At 34.1% G+C, this 24,822-nt stretch overlaps 1 protein-coding gene across 4 annotated transcripts in view; it reads left to right on the plus strand.

The window, feature by feature from the left end:
• The window catches only part of LOC128248585 (atrial natriuretic peptide receptor 3-like), a 423,581-nt gene that overhangs the window by 205,429 nt on the left and 193,330 nt on the right, over positions 1 to 24,822 (plus strand). The gene's annotated exons all lie outside the window — the stretch shown is intronic.

The raw sequence follows: 24,822 nt of genomic DNA on the forward strand, positions 1-24,822 counted from the left end.
GGGGTCTCGAGGACGGTTAATAGCGAAAATAAAATGGAAATAGTGTGTCAGTATATAGTGTGTGCGATTATTTAGTGGTTAATTAAGTGTGTTAGTCTCGAGCAGGATCCGAAACGGCTAATCGAAGTGGATGTTGTTTACATCTCAGTTTTGTCAATCAAAAATAACTCATGGTACTAGAACATCTATAGTTATTATTCGCATAGAACAACGAGAGATAAGTCTTAGTTTAATTTTTTGCAACCCTAAGGATCTCGCTCGCGCATTCACAGCAAACAAGGTAAAGGGCTTGACTTTAGATCGTGTAAATGTAATTTTACCCACTCCGATGTTTAAAAACGGTCAGTTGCTATGAGTAGAGCAACGGACTCCAGTAATTTGAAAACTAGTGTCGACCAAACAGAAAATATAGTCTACAAAGAAGTTTTGTAATTATATTGATACTATCCCTAAACATCTGAACAGATGGATAGAGGAAATAGGTATAGAACTAAGATTAGTATAGCTGCGGAAAACAGTGCTATTAGGGACAGCCAGGATACTTAGGAGGGTTCTTGGCATCTAAGGCTACTTGTTGTAGCCCGATGTTAGGATTCTTTTCTTTTCGAACAATCTAATCTGTTCAGTGTATAATAATAATAATAATAATAATAATAATAATAATAATAATAATAATAATAATAATAATAATAATAATAATGATAATAATAATAATAATAATAATAACAACAACAACAATACCAATAATAATAATAATAATAATAATAATAATAATAATAATAATAATAATAATAATGATAATAATAATAATAAGCATGTTGTCTCCATGTGCAGTCTGCTTGCGCCTACAGAGTATCTCAACAGGCATGATAGAGCTGCACGATATATTCACTGGGTAATTTGCAAAAACCTGGACTTGCCCCATGCTAAAAACTGGTGGGAACACAAACCACTCCCAGTACTTGAAAATGATCACATCGTACTCCTCTGGAACTTCACTATTCAAACTGACAGAAAGATAGACGCAAATAGGCCAGACATCATACTGAAAGACTTCAGACAAAAATCATGCCTCCTCATTGATATGACTGTCCCAATCGATATAAACGTATCTGTCAAGACCTACCAAAAACTGAGCAAATATAAAGATCTTGAAATAGAAATTAGCAAAATGTGGAATCTGAAGACTAAAACAATACCTATTGTCATAGGTGCCCTGGGAATGACAGCGAAACGGGCTGATTACTACCTAGCTCAGATACCAGGAAACCCCAAAATGGCTGAAGTTCAAAAGATAGTGCTCATGGGAACTGCCCATATCCTACGTAAAATACTGTGTATGTGATCTCAAGTTTTAAAACAAACACATGTACAAATCGAAATATATGGTACCCTAGGCATAACATCTACATGCACTTCTAACTTGTTGTCTCTTGAGGTCTCTGGGTGAGACTTGGATCCAACTTGTACAAATTCAAAGCAAAAGTCAAACATAAAATAATAATAGTAATAACAACAACAACAACAACAACAACAACAACAACAACAACAACAATAATAATAATAATAATAATAATAATAATAATAATAATAAAACAACTATGACGATTTAATGCAAGAAATACGTAGGTTGTGGTCAATGAAGAGATTAGACGTGATACCAATAGTAATTGGTGCACTTGGAAGTATCAACACTCGACTACCACCATGGCTGAAAAAGATCGGTGCAAGTGTGAAGGTAGAACACCTACAAAAATCAACATTTCTTGGAATTTCAGGAATTCTTCGCAGGGTTCTTGAAGCATGACCAGTAAACAAGTGTCACATTAGTCTGCTGGCTGTGGATGGCTGACACTTTCCATCATACCCAGAAAAATAAGCAGTAAGTTTTCATATAATCTTTTCGACTCTAGGCACAAGGCCCTAAATTTTTGGGCAGGGGGGTTAAGTCGATTAGATCGACCCCAGTACGTAACTGGTACTTAATTTATCGACCCCGAAAGGCAAAATCGACCTCGGCTGAATTTGAACTCAGAACGTTACGGAATACCGCTAAGCATTTCGCCCGGCGTGCTAGCGTTTCTGCCAGCTCGCCGCCTTTGCGTTTTCATATACTACTAATAATATTAATAGTTTCAAATTTGGGCACAAGGTTAGCAATTTCGGAGGTTAGATTAAGCTGATTACATCGAGCCCAGAGCTCAACTGGTACTTGTTTTATCGAGCCCGAAGGAATAAACCGACTTCAGCGGAATTTGAACTTAGAACGTTAAGCCAGAAGAATTGCCGTTAAGAATGTTTTCGATGTACTGAAAACTCTGGCAGCACACCACCTAAACAATAATAGTCCTTTCTACTATAGGCACAAGGCCTGACATTTTTGGGGAGGGGGCTAGTCGATATGATCGACCCCAATGTACAAATGGTACTTAATTTATCGACCCCGAAAGGATGAAAGGCAAAGTTTGATTTCAGAGTGTAAAGTCGGACGAAATACCACTGAGCATTTTGCCCGGCGTGCTAACAATTCTTCCAACTCACTGCATTAATAATAATAATAATAATAATAATAATAATAATAATAATAATAATAATAATAATAATAATAACAATAATAATAACAATAATAATAATGTCTTGGTATAAAAGATAGGCTACAGCAAATATTCTGCTCAATACAACAGATTTGCCTTTCAGTTACTTGACTTTAACCAGTTGAGCATGTCCCTTAGTGGCTGACGATATGTGCATCTCTGATCATGAGCAGAAATAGTGGGGGAGCGTCATAGCCATGTGTTGAGAAGTGTTCTTTGGGGTTTGAATAATTCACATGCGGACACATGGGTGTATTGTTCATCAACCGTAAAACAAGCTTTATTCAGGGACCATTTGAGTGGGATGGACTACTCGACCTGAAGAAAATTCTAACTGGGCCCCATCTGAAAGGTCATGCGCTGTTTATCTTGATATGAGATCACAGTGTCGTGCACATGTGGTTGTGATGTATGTGTCTAGTGTACCCTTATCAGATGGGTCACCATGATGGATATATTGGGTTTCGTATATTTGTACCCCAGTGTCGCTTTGATGGCATGCACTGCTCTCTCAGTCAATAATAATAATAATAATAATAATAATAATAATAATAATAATAATAATAATAATAATGATAACAATAATAACAGCAACAACTATAATGGTTTCAAATTTTGCCACAAGGGCAGTAATTTCTTTTGGTGGAGGAGGGGATGAGTCGATTACATCGGCTCCAGTGTTCAGCTGGTACTTATATCGACCCCGAAAGGATGAAAGACAACGTCGACCTCGATGGAATTTGAACTCAGAACGTAGCGACGGGTGAAATACTGTTAAGCATGTCGTCCAGCGTGCTAACGATTCTGTCAGCTCACCGCCTTGAATAATAATAATAATAATGATAATAATAATAATAATAATAATAACAATAATAATAATAATAATGATAATAATAATAATAATAATATCAACAACAATAATAATAATCTTTTCTACTGTAGGCACAAGGTCTGAAATTTAGCGGGAGGGGTAAGTCGATTACATCGACCCTAATACTTGACTGGTACTTAATTTATCGACCTCGAAAGGATGAACGGCAAAGTCGACCTCGACGGAATTTGAACTCAGAGCATGCAGACAGATGAAATGTCGCTCATGCATTTCGCCCAGCATGCTAACTGTTCTGCCAGCTCGCCGCTTTAAACAATAATAATATTAACAACAACAACAACAACAATAATCCTTTCTACTGGAGGCACAAGGCTGCACGTTTCTGGGGTGGAGACTAGTCAATTATATCGATCCCAGTGCGTAACTGGTACTTAATTTATCGACCCCGAAATTATGAAAGGCAAGGCCGACCTCGCCGTTATTTGAACTCAGAATGTACCGACGGACGAAATGGCACTAATCATTTCATCCAGCGCGCTAAGGATTCAACCAATCGAAACCGATATGCGAATGTTCCAAAAATGTTCTCCTCCTTGGAACAACTCATATTCTCAGAGCTTTTTGTTGAAGCTTGACAGCACGAAGAAAAAAACAAAATAAAAAAACAAAATAAAATTTAAAAAAAAAATAAATAAAAGCAGCATACAAGTACGAAGTTATAAGAATAAAGAGGACGATGATGATAATGTTGGCAGATGTTGCGGCTGATGTGCCTGTGGCAGTGATGATTGCGATTAGGCGCAGAATAAACTATACTAAAATCAGATAAATATTTTTTTTTTTTAATTATAAAAATAAATAGATAAATTGATAAATAAATCTTAAAAACAGAAGAAAATTTATTTGAAATGAGAGAAACATCTGTGATGTGTGGAATAAGAAGGAGGCAAGAAAATTCTCTAAAATAAATATTCGCGAAAAATCGTTAGATTGACGTATGGCATTAAATGAATCCTGTTGTGGTAATATGGTCTTGTTAAACGGTATATTGATGTATCTTTTATAAACAAATTTGGTTTCAATTTTGATTGGTGCCAATCTAGGTTAACTGCAGCAACAATTATATTAAAAGAGAGTGATATAACAACAACAACAAACTGTAGAAATATAACGGCTATCAATAATAGACAATAGGAATAAGAAAACCAATACCAATGATAAAAAAAAAAAAAAGATGGTATAAACACACGCCAGAAAAGGTCACAGAAAACGAGAAAGCAACCATACTTTGGGATATGCCAATACACACAGATAGAGAAATTAAGGCAAATAGACCAGATATAGTTGTCAAAGATCATGAAGAAAAAAATGCTTTTTAATTGATGTATCAATACCAGCAGATGACAACGTCTCTCTAAAAGAAATGGAAAAACTTTCAAAATACAAAGACCTGGAAATAGAGGTAACTCGAATGTGGAATCTAAAAACAGAAACAATTCCTATTATAGTAGGTGCCTTAGGTATAATAAAAAAATATTCAGACAAATACATAACAAAAACACCAGGACTTACAAATATATATAACATACAGAAAATTGCTCTACTGGGCACGGCACACATCCTACGCAAAACACTTTCAATACAGTAACCATAAGAGCACCACAGCAAACCACAGCACATACCCAAGGCGCACAGAGCTGCGCTCGGTAGTGAAGTGAAAGCACGTTATAAAAATAAAACTACTGAACAATGATAATAATAATAATAATGATAATAATAATAATAATAATAATAATAATAATAATAATAATAATAATAATAATAATAAAACACTTTCAATACAGTAACCATAAGAGCATCACAGCAAACCACAGCACATACCCAAGGCACACAGAGCTGCGCTCGGTAGTGAAGTGAAAGCACGTTATAAAAATAAAACTACTGAACAATAATAATAATAATAAAAATGGTCTCAAATTTTGACACAAGGGTAGCAGTTTTGTTGTAGGGGATGAGTCGATTAGATCAACCAAAGTGTTCAGCTGGTACTTAGTTTAACGATCCCCAAAGTATGAAAGGTAAAGTCAACCTCGGTGTAATTTGAACTCAGAACGTAGCAATGGGCGGAATACTGCAATAACGATAATAATGATTTCAGATTTTACCACAAAGGGCAGCCATTTTGGGCGACGGGATAAGTCGATTATATCGACCCCAGTGTTTCACTGGTACTTAATTTATCGACTTCGAAAGGATGAAAGGTAAAATCGACTTCGGCGGAATTTGAACTCAGAACGTAACGACGTAAGCATTTTGCCCGGCATGCAAACGATTTTGCCAGCTCGCTGTCTTAATAATAATAATAATAATAATAATAATAATAATAATAATAATAATAATAATAATGCCTGGAACTTCTGGGGAGAGGGATAGTCGATCGCATCGACCCCAGTACTTGACTAGTACTTAATTCATCGACCCCGAAAGGATGAAAGGTAAAGTTGACATCGATGGAATTTGAACTCAGAACGTAGAGATAGACGAAATGTCGCTAAAACATTTCGCCGCCTTAATAATAATGATGATGATGATAATAATAATGGTTGCACAAATACAATACCAAACAGTGACTCTCATGGGTTTTACTCTTAACTGACTGGAAGTGTTAGCATATACATGTTTTATCTTGTATAGCATGCGCTACAGCAAATATTCTGCTCAATACCTCAGATTTGCTTGTCATTTACTTTACCTCAACCAGTTGAGCATGTCCCTTAGTGGCTGACGATATGTGCATCTCTAATCATGAGCGGGAGTAGTGGGAAAGTATCATCGCCGTGTGTTGAGAGGAATTCTTTGGAATTTAAATAATTCACCACTGAAAACACATATTTCGTTCATCTTGCTCAAACTGTCAGAAAACAAATTTCTAACTGGGTTCCACCTGCAAGGTCATGCGCTGTTTATCTTGATATGGAGTCACTATGTCGCGTACATTTAGTTGTATGGCGAGCAACTTTGGAAGCATATTTTAGCTACAATGTGTAATATAAGGAAATATGGCATAAACACGATAATTATAATTTAAATTATATCAATCTTGGTACTTATTCAAAATGGTGACATGAATATTAATTTCTCTCTCTTTAATATATACACTCACACGCGCACATGGACACACATAGACACACACATAGACACACACATAGACACACACATTTATACACATATACATTTGCATATACACATGTATGTATGTATGTATGTATGTATGTATGTATGTATGAATGTATGTATGTATGTACGTGCATATGCACATTTTTATGCGTATAAATATATGTGTGTGTGTGTGTTTGTGTATTGAAGAGAAAGAAATTAATATTCATGCCATCGTTTTGTACAAGTACCAAGATATTTGATACAATTCAAATTCAAATTATTGTGTTTATGCCATATTTCTCCATATTACCCATTGTAACAAAAGTATACTTCGAAAGTTACCCGCCATACTACAGGTAACTCGTTAGTTTCTTTATTAATAAGTCTTTAATGTTATTTATGTTCTCACTTTCCTACTTCATGTAAGTCTCATCTCTGTTGCTTATTCGTTGTTTGCCTAACGTCTTTCGTTTTTGTATAGTCTTAAATATCCTAGGCCCTGGTGGTGAATAAACGGAATTACAATAGCCACATGATCTTCATGACCAGAAGACAATGCTCGGGAGTACGAAAGTGTCCCTGGGAGTAAAATCTCGCTTACTCATATATATATATATATATACACCTACCTACCTACCTACCTACATACATACATATGTACATGCACACACACACGCACACACATATACACACACACATATATCAGTAGCTTTGTGGTAAGAAGCTTGCTTCCCAAATACATGGTTCCGGGTTCAGTCCCACTGTGTGACACCTTGGGCAAGTGTCTTTTACTATAACCTCGATCCAACCAAAGCCTTGTGAACGGATTTGGCAGACGGAAACTGAAAGAAGCCCGTCGTATATATATATATATATATATATATATATATATATATATATATATATATATATATATATATATATATATATATATATATGTATGTATATATTAATATTCTCCTCTACTTTTCCTTCTCTGCTTTCTCTTCTGTTAAATGGTTTTTCTCCCTCATTGTCTACGTGCAAACCTTTCATTTACACATTGCCTTCTGTGTACGTATCTTGCAATTCTTCACATACATCCCTTTTACTCTTTCTCCCCCTTTCCTTGTACGATGTATAGTGAAATTAACTAACCAGCTAACCAACATTTATATCAGTTAATATTTTAGAAAAATAGTTAATTATAAATAATAATGCAGAACAAAACAAGAACAATAAAAAATTCCTCGACATGGAGGAGCCATGACATACGGTAATAGGGGACACCTTGCACACAACCCCAAATTACTTTGATTCACCAAAGATGAATGCATCTTCTTAGTTCTTTTTACCAGCTTACAGTTACCATAGTTAATGTGAGCCAATTTAGCCATCCCCATTTCGCCACTCAACCTATATATATATATATATATATATATATATATATATATATATATATATATATATATATATGTATATGAATAATAACAATAAATGGAGCAAAACGTATATAAATAAAAGTTCCTTTAATTCCTACACATGTTTCAAAATATATGTGAGCTCTCCTTCAAAGAAGTAAGAGCTACTGGAATTCCACATATATTCATCTTCAGGGAATCAACATATATAAGCAAGACAAATGCGAAATGATGAGGTAACTTACGATGTAACATCTTAGCTCGTAAGTTACCTCATCATTTCGCATTTGTCTTGCTTATATATGTTGATTCCCTGAAGATGAATATATGTGGAATTCCAGTTGCTCTTACTTCTTTGAAGGAGAGCTCACATATATTTTGAAACATGTGTAGGAATTAAAGGAACTTTTATTTATATGCGTTTTGTTCCATTTATTGTTATTATTCATATCTTCTCCAAATGTATCGCTTCAACTTAGTATCTCTACCTATAAAACGGCTGTGATATCTTGGTTTTTTGGTGTAATTTTTGCTACCTCTGGTAACTATTAACATATTTACATTGTCAAAGGTTTTTTAAAACTGAGATAATATTAATATATACATTAACTAATATATATATATATATATATATATATATATATATATATATATACCATAAGCATTAAATTTGCTTTTAACTTTCTCCTTAAGTGACTGAAGATTACTTTAGAATGAATTAGTCATTGTGTCCTTTCTTTTTAAGACTGAAGAATGCGATATGAGAAAGCTTTGGTTGGTATTTCTTGCAGGTCAAGATACTCCTAACGTTTGATCATTGGTTTATAGGCATTGCTTTGTTGTACTCGGATTTAAGACGAAGATTGAACTAAAAATGAAAGCAGGTAATTTTGATAACAGGATAACTCATAAGGATCTATAACATTGAGTTGACTGCTTAAGCAAAATTAGAATCGATTAATGAACGAAGTGCACAATTACCCCTGGAACCTGTTAATTAGATGTAGATCCAATTATATTAAGAAAGAATACTGTTAACATCTGAATTTAATACTTTAATGTGAGTCATTATAATTGAAATAGTTGCTTGCAATAACCAAACTATTTCATCAATAATTACAATTATAATATACTCGCCGGACATTTAAGTCAATTAATAAGAATACACACGAAGGGAGATAATTACAATATATAGTTAAGCGACACTGAAGTTTCGATACAGAGTATGTTTAGATGGAATAGCAGAAGGTAAAATATTGATTGCGATTAGAACACTGTTAATTAACAAATAGTGTCGAATGAGAGATACATGCTTTTGGGATCAAATGAAAGTAAGCACTGATATTTGGAAATATTATGGTGGTTCTCAGGAAAGGTAAGTTAGGTTAAAAGGAATGTGAGATAATTAAAGAAGAGAGGTTAAGAGTTAGGTGAGATAAATAATTAAGTGAAAGTTATTGAAAGTGTGGAAGATTAATATTTAACAATAATCAACAGAAATAGAACAATTGAAGAGATAGAATAGAAAGGAATGCGCAAGCTTTCGTAGATTACAGGAACACAAAATTATTTGTATGCTATACTACAAAAGTCGTCTACATAAGAAACCTTCACAATAGCCAATACAAGATAATGCATAGTGGTTCATACAAGCAGTCTATACAAGCAGCCTATACAAGTAACCTATACAAGTAGCTAATACAAGAAGCCGACATAAAATTCCTAAATAAAACGCTTACAGAAACATACAACACAGTCTACACGTGGATCCTATGACAAGACTGAATACAAACAGCTTGCACAAAATACCTACACAAAAAGCCTACAAACGTAACCCACAGTAAAAAAATTAAAAGAGACATTAAGAAATTTATGTTTAATGGCTTAATGAGGAAAAAGGGAGTGTGTCCATAATCATCATATATAGAAAGTACGTATCAAGGACAGTAGGAAAAACTCGGACGTAAATGATATTCCAGAAGGTTGACATTCCTGACCGTAAAGTTTAAATATAATGAAAGCTGTGAGACCTGATGGTTGGTGAGAAGAAGAATGATGCATGCCTCGTGTGGGCCAGGGAGAGATCGGTATGCACTTAGCTCGCCCAGAGAGGTGGCAGAATGGACAGAATGAGAAGAGAGAGTGGGTGGAGGAAAACTTTGGGTGTATGAGCATTTCCCAGTCAGTTGGATGGGTTTTCACTTTCGTTTGAATATAGTTTATAATTTTGTGTATGTGATTATGTGTGTATGTGTGTGTGTGTGAGTGTGTGTGTGTGTGAGTGTGTGTGTGTATGAGTGTGTGTGTGTAGTAGCTATACTGTCCCAGATGCAAGAATGTTGGGACAGTACTGCACAAAGTGTCGTAAGTCGTAAAAATATCTTTGAGATTCCTTCGCTAGTGACAGTTGTGCCATTATCAACTCGTTAGGAAAGATCAACAGAGTTTATGAACCCTAACCATTTGTAGCAACTTTTAGGGTTTGAAACATTCTAGGATTATGATGAGGTGGCAGAGATATTAATGCAGCAAAAACCGCGTTGATGCTCCTTCGTTTTCTTCCATGCTTCTATTTGATCCTTCCAGTCGCAATTGTTCCTCATCGAAGATAACATTATAAAGTAATGAAACATTTAAATAAAATACGGTGACCGACTAAAGGTTTGTATGTGTGTGAGTGTGCGTGTGTGTGCTTGTGTGTGCGTGTGTATGTGTGTGTGTTTTGACATTACAAATTTCATTGTAAATGGATGACAACATTCCAAAGTCACCACGTTCTCGAAACAAAAAGTCAGAATCAATACTTTGGTGTAGAATTTTCATGGCGGACACCAAAAAATCGGGAGAAAATAACAACAGAGAAATAAATATTTGTACGTTATGACAATTATCTATCTATCTATCTCTGCAGGGATATACACACATACATACATACATACATATATATATATATATATATATATATATATATATGTGTGTGTTTTTATATTATTAATAAATTCATAAACTTATCAATAATATACTCAGGAAAATCAATATTTAATATTTCGAAAGATATATATCCAATATGACATGGTAATATAATAAATTTAAAATTTAAAATATAAATATACGAAATATAAATATAAATATGTATAAAAATATGAATGTAGATAAGTATACGTGTGAATATAAATGCGTATAAAAATTTATGCGTAATTAAGCATGAATATTGTAAAGTATATACTGTCCTTCCTATAAGGATTAATTTTACAATTTATAGGAAGGACAGTATACACTTTATTATTATTTTTAATTTTTTAATATTTCTAATGTTTTAATTAATATTATATATATACCATTGGTTCTTAATTCATCTCCGAAGACCGGAATTACTGATAGTAAGCTGATCTTTTGATCACTTTGTTATTATAGTAATATCCGCGAAACGATCGTCAGATGTTTAACTCTTTAAACTTTAGGTTTTTTTATATTTTATATTTTAGACTTTACAATATTCATGCTTAATTACGCATAAACTTTTATACGCATTTATATTCACACGTATATTTATCTACATTCATATTTTTATACATATTTATATTTATATTTCGTATATTTATATTTTAAATTTTAAATTTATTATATTACCATGTCATATTGGATATATATCTTTCGAAATATTAAATATTGATTTCCTGAGTACATTATTGATAAGTTTATGAATTTATTAATAATATAAAAACACATATATACACATATATTTGCTCAAAATAATTGAGCACTCAATATAAGTTCAGTTATATATATTCGTTTAGAATATTACTTATAAAAGTTATATATATATATATATATATATATATATATATATATATATATACATACACACGTGTGCATGTGTTGGTGTGTGTGTGTGTGCGTGCGTGTGTGTGTGTTGGTGTGTGTATGTATATGTATATATGCGTACGTATATGTATATAGATGTATGTATATTGTCTCTATCTATCTAGCTATCTATCTGTCTGTCTGTTTGTCTGTCTGCATATCTGTCTGTCTATCTATCTATCTATCTATCTATCTATCTATCTATCTATCTATCTATCTATCTATCTATCTATCTATTGTATTTTGCAATAGAGAGCCAATGAAGTAAATTGTGTTTTGAAAGGAAACTCAAATAAACCAATGAATATACAATGCTTCACATTTAGAAATAACGATCGTCGAAAAGGAGTTTTAGTGACATTTAGCATATAACTACGGTTAATTTCATTCATTAAATGTTCCCAAACTTTGCACAATGGTATTTTGTGAAATGTGTGTGTACATGTTTATGGTACACACACACACACACACACACACACACACACACACACACACACACACACACACACACACATGTATGTGTGTGTGTGTGTGTGTGTGTGTGTGTGTGTTTGCGTGCGCGAGTGTATACATGTGTGTGTATAATATATTGTGTCATCTCTTAAATAATGCGTTTTTTTCAATTGCATGAACTAAAACTCGGAGGCGGACGGGATAAACTACCTGCATCAACTTTCTATAAAAGCAGGTAGTAATTTTACATTCTACTTATTCTTAGTGCAAGTTTTGAAGAGTGCAGTTCGATTTTAACAGTTATTTTTTCAAAGCTATAATGGAAGTGGCAAAGGAGCATATTCGACATATTTTGTTTTATGAGTTCAATAAAGGCAACAACGCAACGGAAAGTGCGAGGAATATTAATGCAGTATATGGGGTTCGGAAAATAAGCATAAGCGAGTGTCAACGGCGGTTCCAGAAATTCCGAGCCGGAAACTACAACCAAGAAGACGAGAGTCGTCCTGAAAGATATTTAGAGCTCGACGAGGACGTCCTACAAGCCCTGGTGGAATAAAATCCCATCGTAACTTTTTAATATAGCATATTACTCTCCCTCCGGTATTCGAGTACTATTTTTACCGCTTTGTTTTGCATTTATGTGTTTATTCTGTTGAAGAGCGTAGGCTCGAAACGTAAGAGACTTTCTCACCTTCCCGAGCGTCAAACTAATACACCTGCTTGTTGTTGTTTTCGACCATTGTTTTTCTGTAATTTTCAACTATATGTGTGTGTGTGCGTGTTTGTGCTTATGTATGTATGTATGTACGTTTGTATGCATGCATGTATGTATGTATGTATGTATGTATGTATGTATGTATGTATATATGTGTGTATGTATGTACGCATGCATGCATGTATGTATGTATGTACAGGGTGTCCACAAAGTCTGGGTACATGAGAATTAACACATACTTTAAAACATTATTATTTCTTATATTTAATTATGTTATGATTTCATTTACTCCATGTACCCACATTGGGATTAACACATACTTTAAGAAATTATTATTTCTTATATTTAATTCTTTATGTTATGAATTTATTTACTTTATGTACCCAGACTTTGTGGACACCCTGTATGTACCAGTGAGTCTGTTACTGGTAAAATTCCAACATTTCTAAAGATAGCGTGTTTTTGCTACGTGGTCTCTGTCTACCTTAGGGTTGCAGTCACAGATAAGGTATAAAATTTTACAGAAGAGACAAATATTTTCAGAGGTTAACTCTAAATTGTGTTACTACTGCAGTCCTTACACACACACACACACACACACACACACACACACACAAACACACACACACACACACACACACACACACACACGCGCGCGCACACACACACACACACACACACATTTCGTTGTAGTCTTAAAAATTTTATAATCTTTCGAGAGAATGGGAATTGGTTCTCAAAGCATATAAATGTTAAAGATATATATATATATATATATATATATGTTTTATTGAAAAAATATTCTTCTGATTTAATCTTTCTTTTTTATTAAAGTTTTCTGATGTCTGATATCAGACTTTTTGTAGTTTGTTTCGTTTGGAATGATAAATTTCCGAAATTCATCGTTATCAACATTTTTAGGCTATCTCAGCCGGATCTTCAGGATATAGTGTAGTTTTAGCTCCTGTGCTGCTGTGTTTTTATGGTATGCAGCTTATGCTGATAGTTTCCTGCAAGAATTCTTCCAGGGTCGATAAAAAATATATTCCGTCAATACTGGGATGATATATTAGACCGTTTCTCACTCCAAAATTCTTGTTCAGTTCCTTCTGTTAGAAATCGATATTTATATTATAATCTGGCCTCACAAAATTGAGCAATTCAATTCTCCAAATTTTCTGTACCGAATGACCTGGTCTCGAGTTTAACTCTGAACCAACTAGTGTGGTCTCTCGAACTGCTAAAAATAGCAGTCACATCTCTCTCATATTACAACCTACTATCTTAAGAAAAGTATACATTCGCTAGTATTGTCCAAGGTAGACTAGATTTGAAAAACCGCTTCATGGTAATAACCTGAGTAAATTTTTATCATTTTCATCAAGTGTCTTCTACGTCTGTGTCATCTGACAATAACAACAACAAGAAATGAAAGTCACTCTAGATTTTGAATATCATTTTCCATAGTATGAAGAAGTACTTGATCGGAATAGAATGCTGGAATGGATTTCGTTCCAGGACAAGAAATTTCTTAAGCGTCAACAGAATCCTTCTTGTGGCCTTCAAATCTTTCTTGTTAGAAAATATGTTTACCGGATGGCACATTCACCAATTGAATGTTCATCTATGGAATGTCCATCTATGGAATGTTCACCAATGGATGTTCACCATGAAATGCTCATCAGACATTTTTGTTTGTATGCCCCAATATTAGACAATTTTCTAAAGTAAATATATATAGTGAAAGCTTATAATTATATTTACAAAATTTTTACTCGTCACTGTTTCTTTACTTATGCAGAATAGGCACGTGTTTCCACACTTACCGCTATTAAATCATAGATCCAAAATTTAGCGGGAAACAGTGGATGGCTATATTGGGGTAATCGGTTAGCGTACTTATCGAGAAAATAAGAGGTATGGGTTTGATACTCACGCGTACTGATGTCCGTTTATTTTTTTCCGCCAGGAGGCTTTATATGTCCTAATATTAGACTATTTTTAGTAGACAATATCCGGTGAAAGAAGGCAGGGAGCTGGCAGAATCGCTAAGTACACCGAGCAAAATGCTTAGCGGCATTTCGTCTACCTTTATGTTTTGAGTTCAAATTCCGTCGAGGTTGACTTTACCTTCATCCTATCAGGGTCGATGAATTAAGTACCACTCAAGCACTAGGGTCGATGTGATTGACTTACCCGCTTCCCTCGAAATTCCTGGCTTTGTGCCAAAATTTGAAACCAATATATGGTGAAAGTTTATAATCATATTTACAAAATTTTCACTCGTCACCGGTTCTTAATTTACGAAGAATACGCACATGTTTACATACAAAGTAGTAAAGTACCTTTTGAGTCATTTATACTCATAAAGGCCGGTGTCCCGGTTTCCATTGAGTATATATTCCCCAACTGGGTGGGACGTCAGTCCATCGCAGGATTACTAATTTTTATTAGCTGAGTGGACTGGAACAACGAGAAATGAAGTGTTTTGTTCAAGAATACAACGCGCCACCCGGTCCAGGAATCGAAACCACAATCTTATGATCACGAGTCCAAACATTCTAACCACTAAGTCACGCGCCTCTACGTTTACATATTCGTGTAATTTAATGTAGTGCGATGTAGTCTAATGCAGCCTGGTGTAGAGCAACATAAATTAGAGAGTGATCTATATGTGGTGTAGTGTTATGAGTTTGATGTGGTTCCAATGTTTGTCATGCTATAATGTAGATGTCTAAAGTCATCTATTGATATATTGATAGTTCAATATTTCAATATCGACATCGACTATTTTGATGCAATTTGATTCAAAGAAATTTAGTTCCACTCTAGTTTGGCTCCACATAGAAACAGGAACACTGCCAGACTCACTAATAACAACAAAAAGCGCCACCATCACCACCACCACCACCGTCAACAACAACAACAGCGGCAAAACACCACCACCACCACCATCACCATCACCACCATCAGCACCGGCAGCTTCCTCTGCGGTGTCTATCATATTTTCATTGCACACAGATAAATATTTATGAAATACATTTGTAAAGAAAATAAAAATCCATATAATATAATAAAGGAAAATGATAGCGGCTTAACTATATTGGTATTAACATTTTTTTAGTGGAAACTGTGGTTATTGCAGTTGGCTGTTGCTATTGCTGTGGCTGTTGTTACTGTCGAGTTACATACTAGTTTATAGTTACTGTTAAATAAAGTCACAACGTTATGAGGTGGCGAATAAACTTGGAATCCAATGATGATTTTCTTACATTGAGAAGCAATAAACTTTCTCAATGGTTGTTTAAACACATCACCCTCTATTTGTATTTTAGAGAACTAGTCGACCACTCGCTCATTATTCCATAACTTTATGCATTAACCTCTCTCTCTCTTTCACTCTCACTCTCCCTCTCTCTGTGTTTTTATATCCCATTCCATTTCACTCACTCACAACACATGCACGCACACGTAAGCATAAAAACACTATCTACTGTCTATCGGTCTATTTACCTGTCTATCCAATAATCTATCTATCTATCTATCTGTCTATCTATCTATCTATCTATCTATCTATCTATCTATCTATCTATCTATCTATCTATCTATCTATCTATCTATGTGTTTATCAGTCTGTCTATCACATACACACACGCGCTCTCCCTCCTCCTCTGTGTGTGCCTACACGCACACATTGTGTATATTTGCATGGACAAAGTCGAATGTTTAAGAAATTCAATTCGTAATCATAAAACCGAGAGTTCATTCCCACAGCGTGGCATCATCGGCAAGTATCTTTTACCACCGCCTCACGTTATCCCAAACTCAGTTTAGACTAAAACGTTTGAGGCCAGTCTATTGGATTATACCTCTAATTTAAAGGACCAACATTTCTCGCAAACTTTTATGTTGACTCTAACCGAGCATCAAGTTAAGGGAACTCCTGTTTGTAGAACATTTAAACTTTTGCACTATAAGACACAGATGCGGCTGTGTGGTTAAGTCGATCACTTTGAAACATTGTTGTTTCGGGTTCAGTCTCTCACTTCGCTGTACCTTGAGCAGACGTCTTCTGAAACGACCCGGAGACGAACCGAATTGCCAGTGTATGTATGCATGTGTGTGTGTGTGTGTGTGTGTGTGTGTGTGTGTGTGTGTGTGTGTGTGTGTGTGTGTGTGTGTGTGTGTGTATAATTGTTAAAGAGGAAAACAAACGTTAAGGTAAGGCAAATATCTCAAGTCGTATACATTATTATTATTGGAAGCAACCTTGGGATATCCAAGAGTATGAGATATTCCGTCATCTGAGACAAATAGGGAAAATGAGAAAGGTATAGATTAATGAAATGACGACATAGTAATCCGTTACAGCACTTACCAAGCGTACCTAATCGTTTAGTTCAACTGTGAACTAAACCCCCATACTTTGTATATATATCCCTTTCGGAGTCAATAAATTAAGTGGCAGTGAAACACTCGGGTCGATGTAATCGACTATCCCTCTCCTCCAAATTTCAGGCCTGTGCCTATAATAGAAAAGATTATATATATATATATATATATATATATATATATATATATATATATATAGGTACATGTGATGCTGATAAGTCGCAAAAATGGTGAAATATTGGTATCCATCACGAGTGAAGTCAATTGGAGGTGAGTTGTTCTCACCTGTCTATGACTTTCAGGTGTAACGTGGGAGTCTTCCTCTGAGTCGTCCTCAGAGAGCAGCGAAATGGCAAACAAACAAAACACATACATTGAATATGTGCGAGACGATGATATAGGCGATTCTTCAGCATGGCTGCAGTCAAGTGACTGAAGCAAGTAAAAGAATATGTATATATATATATATATATATATATATATATATATATATATATATATATACAAACACATGGATATACATGTATGTGTGTATGTGTGTGAGTGCATATGAATGTATGTATTTTTATATATAAATACACACATATTTATGCATGTAGGTATACACACAGATTACCCCCACCGCATATATAATGAAATAAATGTACAATTATAATGATAATTTACCAAGAATCTTACAACCCGGATACACGGAACAGTTTGTAACTTTGTTAAAATAATACGCTACCCGTACCGTACGAAAAAACAACGCTTTAATAAGCTTTTAGTTTTTTAATGTAAAGGAGGAAAATAAGATATTTACATGACGAGAAAAAATAATATTCAACATTGACTAATATTAGTTTGATTCTCTAAATAATTCCATTTTCTACACCAATCAGTTTACTTCCTTAATTTATTTTGTGATTCCTCCTTTCTTACGTCAGCAAATACGTTGATTTCTCTGTACCACTGATGAGGACTAATGTGAGGAAAACTCATCCGGAGTTGTTTCCCATACATGTGTAAAAAAATGAAAACTATATCAAGTAATTTTATTCCAATTAGCTTTTTGATGTTCGCTACTTTAAATAAATTAACATTTAATTAGGTGAATTAAATTTAGATAAGTTTATAATAAAAGCTGAGTCAACAATTTAAAATATGAAATCATTCAGAGGTGTATGTTGACGATCAATATTTAATTTCGGGAATCAATCAATAATTTAATGTTATGAATCAATATTACTTAGATGAAGTTGACCGCATTCAGAACTAAATGAAATGAAAAAAGAAAACTCTTCATTAAATTTTCCTAATTATCGTTTTTATAATAAACAACGAAATTAAAGGGCAGTGGATTGACAGTCACAGTCGTTTTCGTTTCGTATTCACATACCACCATTAATCGATAAAATATGCCCCTCATACTCTCTCCCTAAATTTAGGAACATTGTCTATGTTAGTAAAAATAATAAAATACAAACTGGAAAAAAATATATAAACCATAGATTAGATGCATTAATGCGATGTTGTGAGCTGATACATTAGATGGAGAAGGTGAGTTAAAATGAGGGTGGATATGGGGCGGAAGTGATGTGTGGTGAAGTCAGCCGAGTGCGACTTTTCATAGAAGGTGTCACTTTGTAGGCTAACCGAGGCATTATGAATACAATAACTGGTAGTGCTGCGATGAATTTAAGTGATACTATAAATGGTAGAAGTAATACTACTATTAATAGTAACATTACCGATAGTAGTAGTAGTAGTAGTAGTAGTAGTAGTAGTAGTAGTAGTAGTAGTATTAATAATAATAATAATAATAATAATAATAATAATAATAATAATAATAATAATAATGACAATAATAGTAATAATACTCCCCGCTGCAATTGTAGGGTAAAAGCCCAATGCCCGTTATTAGGTCGTTGTTTAGCCCAAAATGTAGTTTACACATGTACAATTTTGACTGAAACTAGTTGCTTTATTTATAAAGGGTGTTCGATAAATATTAAAAAGCGTCTTAATAACCATCTTTCATCGTTTAGACTTAGACATAAAGCTAATAATACTTTTTTTTATCTAATAAGATCTGGGAACTTAAGGAAAGCAAGAGTAGATTTAGCCTTAAATGGAATATAGTACAGAGGGCGCAACCATACTGAGATAGTAGTTATTGATTCGAGCTTTGTTCTACGGAAATTTATGTGATTTTTAAGTAGAAATTAACTGGGGTGTCATATCTTTCATAACATACCCTCTCGTGTAGTAAATTATATATTATATATAATATTGCCCTTTTATAACCCCGAGTGGTTTAGTCTGCATTCATCCTATACAGTGATTACACAGTTTTTCCTTCAATTCCTGGACTCTCTGCCCTGTCAGTCAGAACAAGTATGTTTCTAATGAGTTATCAGATAGTACCCCTCCCTTAGATATTCTTTATACTCCCTATGAACTATATAATTCTACATACAACAGTACCTGTAATATTATATTTTATAAACTGCATCCAATGGTATCCTCATGTTTGTTTATTTCTTAATTTACTTTGTTAGGAATACCTCGACCTATCCTTATTACTTATTTACCTGTTATTTCATTTTTTATTGTTTTTGATTTCTTTTTTTTTCTCTTATTAATTTTATTCTTTATATTTTATTTCTATCTTTATTTTGTTATCACTTAACTCTCCCTTATTTTATAAATCCTGCGAGCACCTCTGATGAAATTATAATGGAGTATCCTGTCTGTTGAAAACCTACATTTTGAATCCGATGGCGTATTTCAAATTGATATTATGCTTGCCTTCTTTGATCAAATGGAGCCGGCTGAAACGGCCATAATGCACTAATAGCTTGGCATCCTTGTTACTTATTTGCTATATATATATATATATATATATATATATATATATATATATACATACATACATATATACATATACATATATATATATATACATATATATATATATATATATATATATATATATATATATATATATATATATATACATATATATATATATACATATATATATACACACACACACACATACACACACACACACACACACACACACACACACACACACACACATATATATATATATATATATATATACATGTGTGTGTGTGTGTTTCCAGGAATAGCGTACTCTGTTAGGAGGCACATCTCGAGGAATTTAACTACTGTCATTTCTAGCAAGTCGAGTAAACACGCAGAGGTTTCCCTCTTTGTGAGTGGTCTCTGAGCTTTATCGCTGCGAGGTTAATGAATGAAAGTTGATGACTAAATGTTGAAAAGAAACATATCCTCATTATGCACTCAATTTGAAACCACAGATCAAATTTTAGAAAACTCCCACACCTTACAAACGCGAAATTCTACCAAATTTAACCCTTCACCTTACTAAAGCATTTTCGTAAGTTTGCCTTAAACACCTAAGCTTGTTTTTAAATTTTCAGATGGCTCTTACGGTCTGGGGAACATTAAGTTTTACTTTCATGAGTCCCACGTTACTTTGGTGTTTGAAAAAAAATTCGGTATGTGTATCATAAATGATGCATGGGCACCAGGGAAAGATGTATTGTGTATTACATGTGATATGCTAGGCAGGTAGGAGGCGCAATGGCCCAATGGTTAGGGCAGCGGACTCGTGGTCATAGGATCAGAGTTTCGATTCCCAGACCGGGGGGGGGGGGGTTGTGAGTGTTTATTGAGCGAAAACACCTAAAGCTCCACGAGGCTCCCACAGGGGACGGTGGCGAACCCTGCTGTACTCTTTCATCACAGCTTTCTCTCACTCTTACTTCCTGTTTCTGTTGTGCCTGTAATTCAAAGGGCCAGCCTTGTCACACTGTGTCACGCTGAATATCCCCGAGAACTACGTTAAGGGTAAACGTGTCTGTGGAGTGCTCAGCCACATGCACGTTAATTTCACGATCAAGGTGTTCCATTGATCGGATCAACTGGAACCCTCGACGTCGTAAGCGACGGAGTGCCAACAACAACAACAAGCTAGGCAGGCAAAGGATTAAGTAAGGGATTTTGTGTCTGAAGCTGAGACGATAAGCTTTCAATAACATTGTAGACCACAGCTCGTTATCAAGTCGACTTCAAAATGATTTCATTAGGAAGACTATAAGCTACTCGCTGATTTAGTCTTTCATTCGCTGTTTCACAGAAGTTACAACTCAACACGGTTATACAATTATATCTTGTGAAACACTAAACACTGATTAAAAGAAAAAAAAAAACAACTAAAAATGTCCAGATACTAAATAACAAAAACGAAAAAAGTTCCACATTCATTCTAAAGTATTGAAAACATCAGCTAAATAGGCTTTTAGTTTTACACAATAGGTTCTAGAAGGTGCATAGCGTGATGCAATATCAAAGTCTACGCAAAAGAGAAGGAAATTAAAATGATTCTCTCTCTCTCTCTCTCTCTCTCTCTCTCTCTCTCTCTCTATATATATATATATATATATATATATATATATATATATATATGTGTATATACACACACACACATATATACGTAATATACACATACATATATATATATATAAGCATATACATACATACATATATATATATACACACACATGAATATATGTATGCATATATATATATATATGTATATATATATATATATATATATATATATATATATATATATATATATATGTATGTATACATATATATACAAATTTACATATATACATAAAATATATACGTATATAAATATGTACGTATATACACATATATATACATATATATATAATATGTATATATAAATAAATATATATGTGTATATATATATATATATATATATACACACACAAATATTTAAATATATATGCATATATATATATATATATATATATATATACACATGCATACATATATATATATATGTGTATGTGCATATATGTGTATCTGTATACATATATCTATATACGTATGTATTGAGAATCATTTTAATTTCCCCCTTTTTGCGTGAGACTGTGACATATGTCTGTGTCTGCTTGTGTGTGTGTGTGTCTGTGTAAATGTGTGTGTGTGCGTGTGTATTGTCTGGGTTTATAGATTCATTTTTTTGCGGTCTTTTCATGCTTCCTTTTATTTTCTATCCTATAAGAGCATACCAATTTGTAATATAGAGTGTAAAAAAGCAATTATGTTCAATGCTGCCGATGGTTATTATGAGAGATTGAGATCAATATATCCATTGGTATTGCTTTTATATTGCTCGCTTAACTTCTCTGAAATGCTAAAAAGTCTTTATGCATTGTACATACATACATACATACATACATACATACATACATACATACACCCACATATATATATTGTTATATATGTGTATATATATTTATATAATATATATACTTTGTATATGTATGTATATGTATATATATATTACTGGCGGTGCCCCAGCATGGCCACAGCCACAGCCACAGGGCTGAAACATAAAAGAATAAAAGAATACACACATATAAGCCTATGTAAGCGCACGTAGGTACGGTTATGTACTTATAACTGTCCACAAGCTATACACACAGGCGGGCGTCAATTGAAGCGTATAAACATGGTGTGAGAATAAATAACCACATTTACATAGCAATATGCATACACACATGCATGCACACACAAACATATATATATCATATATATATATATCTACAATTACTCTCTCTCTCTCTCTCTCTCTCTCCCTCTCTCTCTCTCTCTCTCTCTCTCTCTCTCTCTCTCTCTCTATATATATATATATATATATATATATATATATATATATACATATATATATACACACATACATATAAGGGTCAGCAGGAACAAGTGTATTGAAATATTTATTATAGAAGATTAACAAAACATTGAGACTAGATATTTTACACATATTTAAATATATCAAATATCTATCTTTCATGAAGATTTCAAGAGAATGGAATAAATATTTCGTAAGTTATGAGGAAATAAATAATCTTCCAAACTGCAACGGACAAAAGTTAAGGGTCACTTAGAAAAATAATTAAAAATGGAACAAGACCCAAAAAGAAACCCATACTATTTATATTTTGTGAACATCCCTTTACTATCAATGACCTCCTGACATCTGTTACCACAGGACTGAATTAATTTCTTGCAAAATGATGGAGTAATATTGTTCAATTCGTTTTTCAGTAATTCTCAGAGTTGGTTCTTTGGATTTCTGCTTCGTGCCCCATCTCCAAATATCTTCCAAGCGTTTTCTGTAGGGTTTAGATCGGGACTTTGAGGTGGCTAGTCCATGAGATCAACCCCTTCATCACTCAAAGAACCTTTGAATCTCTTTGCAGTGTGACAGGGAACGTTGTCCTGCATGATGATAGGAGGTTGAACTGACGAGGATCGGAGATGTGGAAGGGCATGGTGTCTCAGGATCTGCTGGTAGATTTCAGCATTGACAGCCCTTTGTATACAAATAAGTGGACCAGGGTCAGCAGCAGAAATCACTTCCCATACCATTACACTGCCCCCTCCATATGTCACTGTTTTCTTCACACATGCACAGGATAAACTTTCGCCACTTCTTCGTCGAATGTACATCCCGCCATCGGAACCAATCACATTAAACTTCGATTCATCACTAAAATGAACCTGCGACCACAGTTCTTCTGTCCAAACGCTATGTTCGTGAGTGAAACGAAGACAGGCTCTTTGATTCTCCTTAAAGATCAGAGATTTCTTTGCTAGTGCCCGAGCAAGCAACCCAGAACCTCGTAACCTCCGAGAAACTGTTTTGAGCGATACGTTGACATCGGAAGTTGAGCTAAACTCGCAGGATGTCTCAGCAGCACTCTTAAACCTATCTTTCAGTGACATTCTAACCATAATACGATCCTGTCTTGGCGAAGTTCTACGAGGTCTATCAGTTTTAGTTTTAACATCTGTCGATCCTGGTGACTTAGAACGAGCTATAATTCGTTGTACAACACTTCTAGACCTTCCTACAGAAGTTGCTATCAGAATTTGACTTGCCCTCTTATTGAAGGCACACAATCCTTTGTTTTTCATCACAGGACACCAGTCATCTCTCACAAGCCGCAATGTTTCAATAATGTAAGTTCATAAGAAGTAACTGTTAGCCCATTAACCATCTTCTAAACAACAAATGCCTCGACTAAGTAGTCCATTTTTTCTAAGTGACCGTTAACCCTTGCAATTTGGAAGACACACCACACACAGACACACACACATACATACATTAACATGTATGTATGTATGTATGTATGTATGTATGTATGTATCTATCTATCTATCTATCTATCTATCTATCTATCTATCTATCTATCTATCTACACATACACATGTATGTGTATATTGGAATACATGCACAGTCAAAAACCCGAAGAAAAGACGCACATGAATATAACA

This window comes from Octopus bimaculoides, chromosome 8 (genome assembly GCF_046866305.1).
Source record: "Octopus bimaculoides isolate indiv1 chromosome 8, ASM4686630v1, whole genome shotgun sequence".
NCBI classification, from domain to species: Eukaryota; Metazoa; Mollusca; class Cephalopoda; order Octopoda; family Octopodidae; genus Octopus; species Octopus bimaculoides.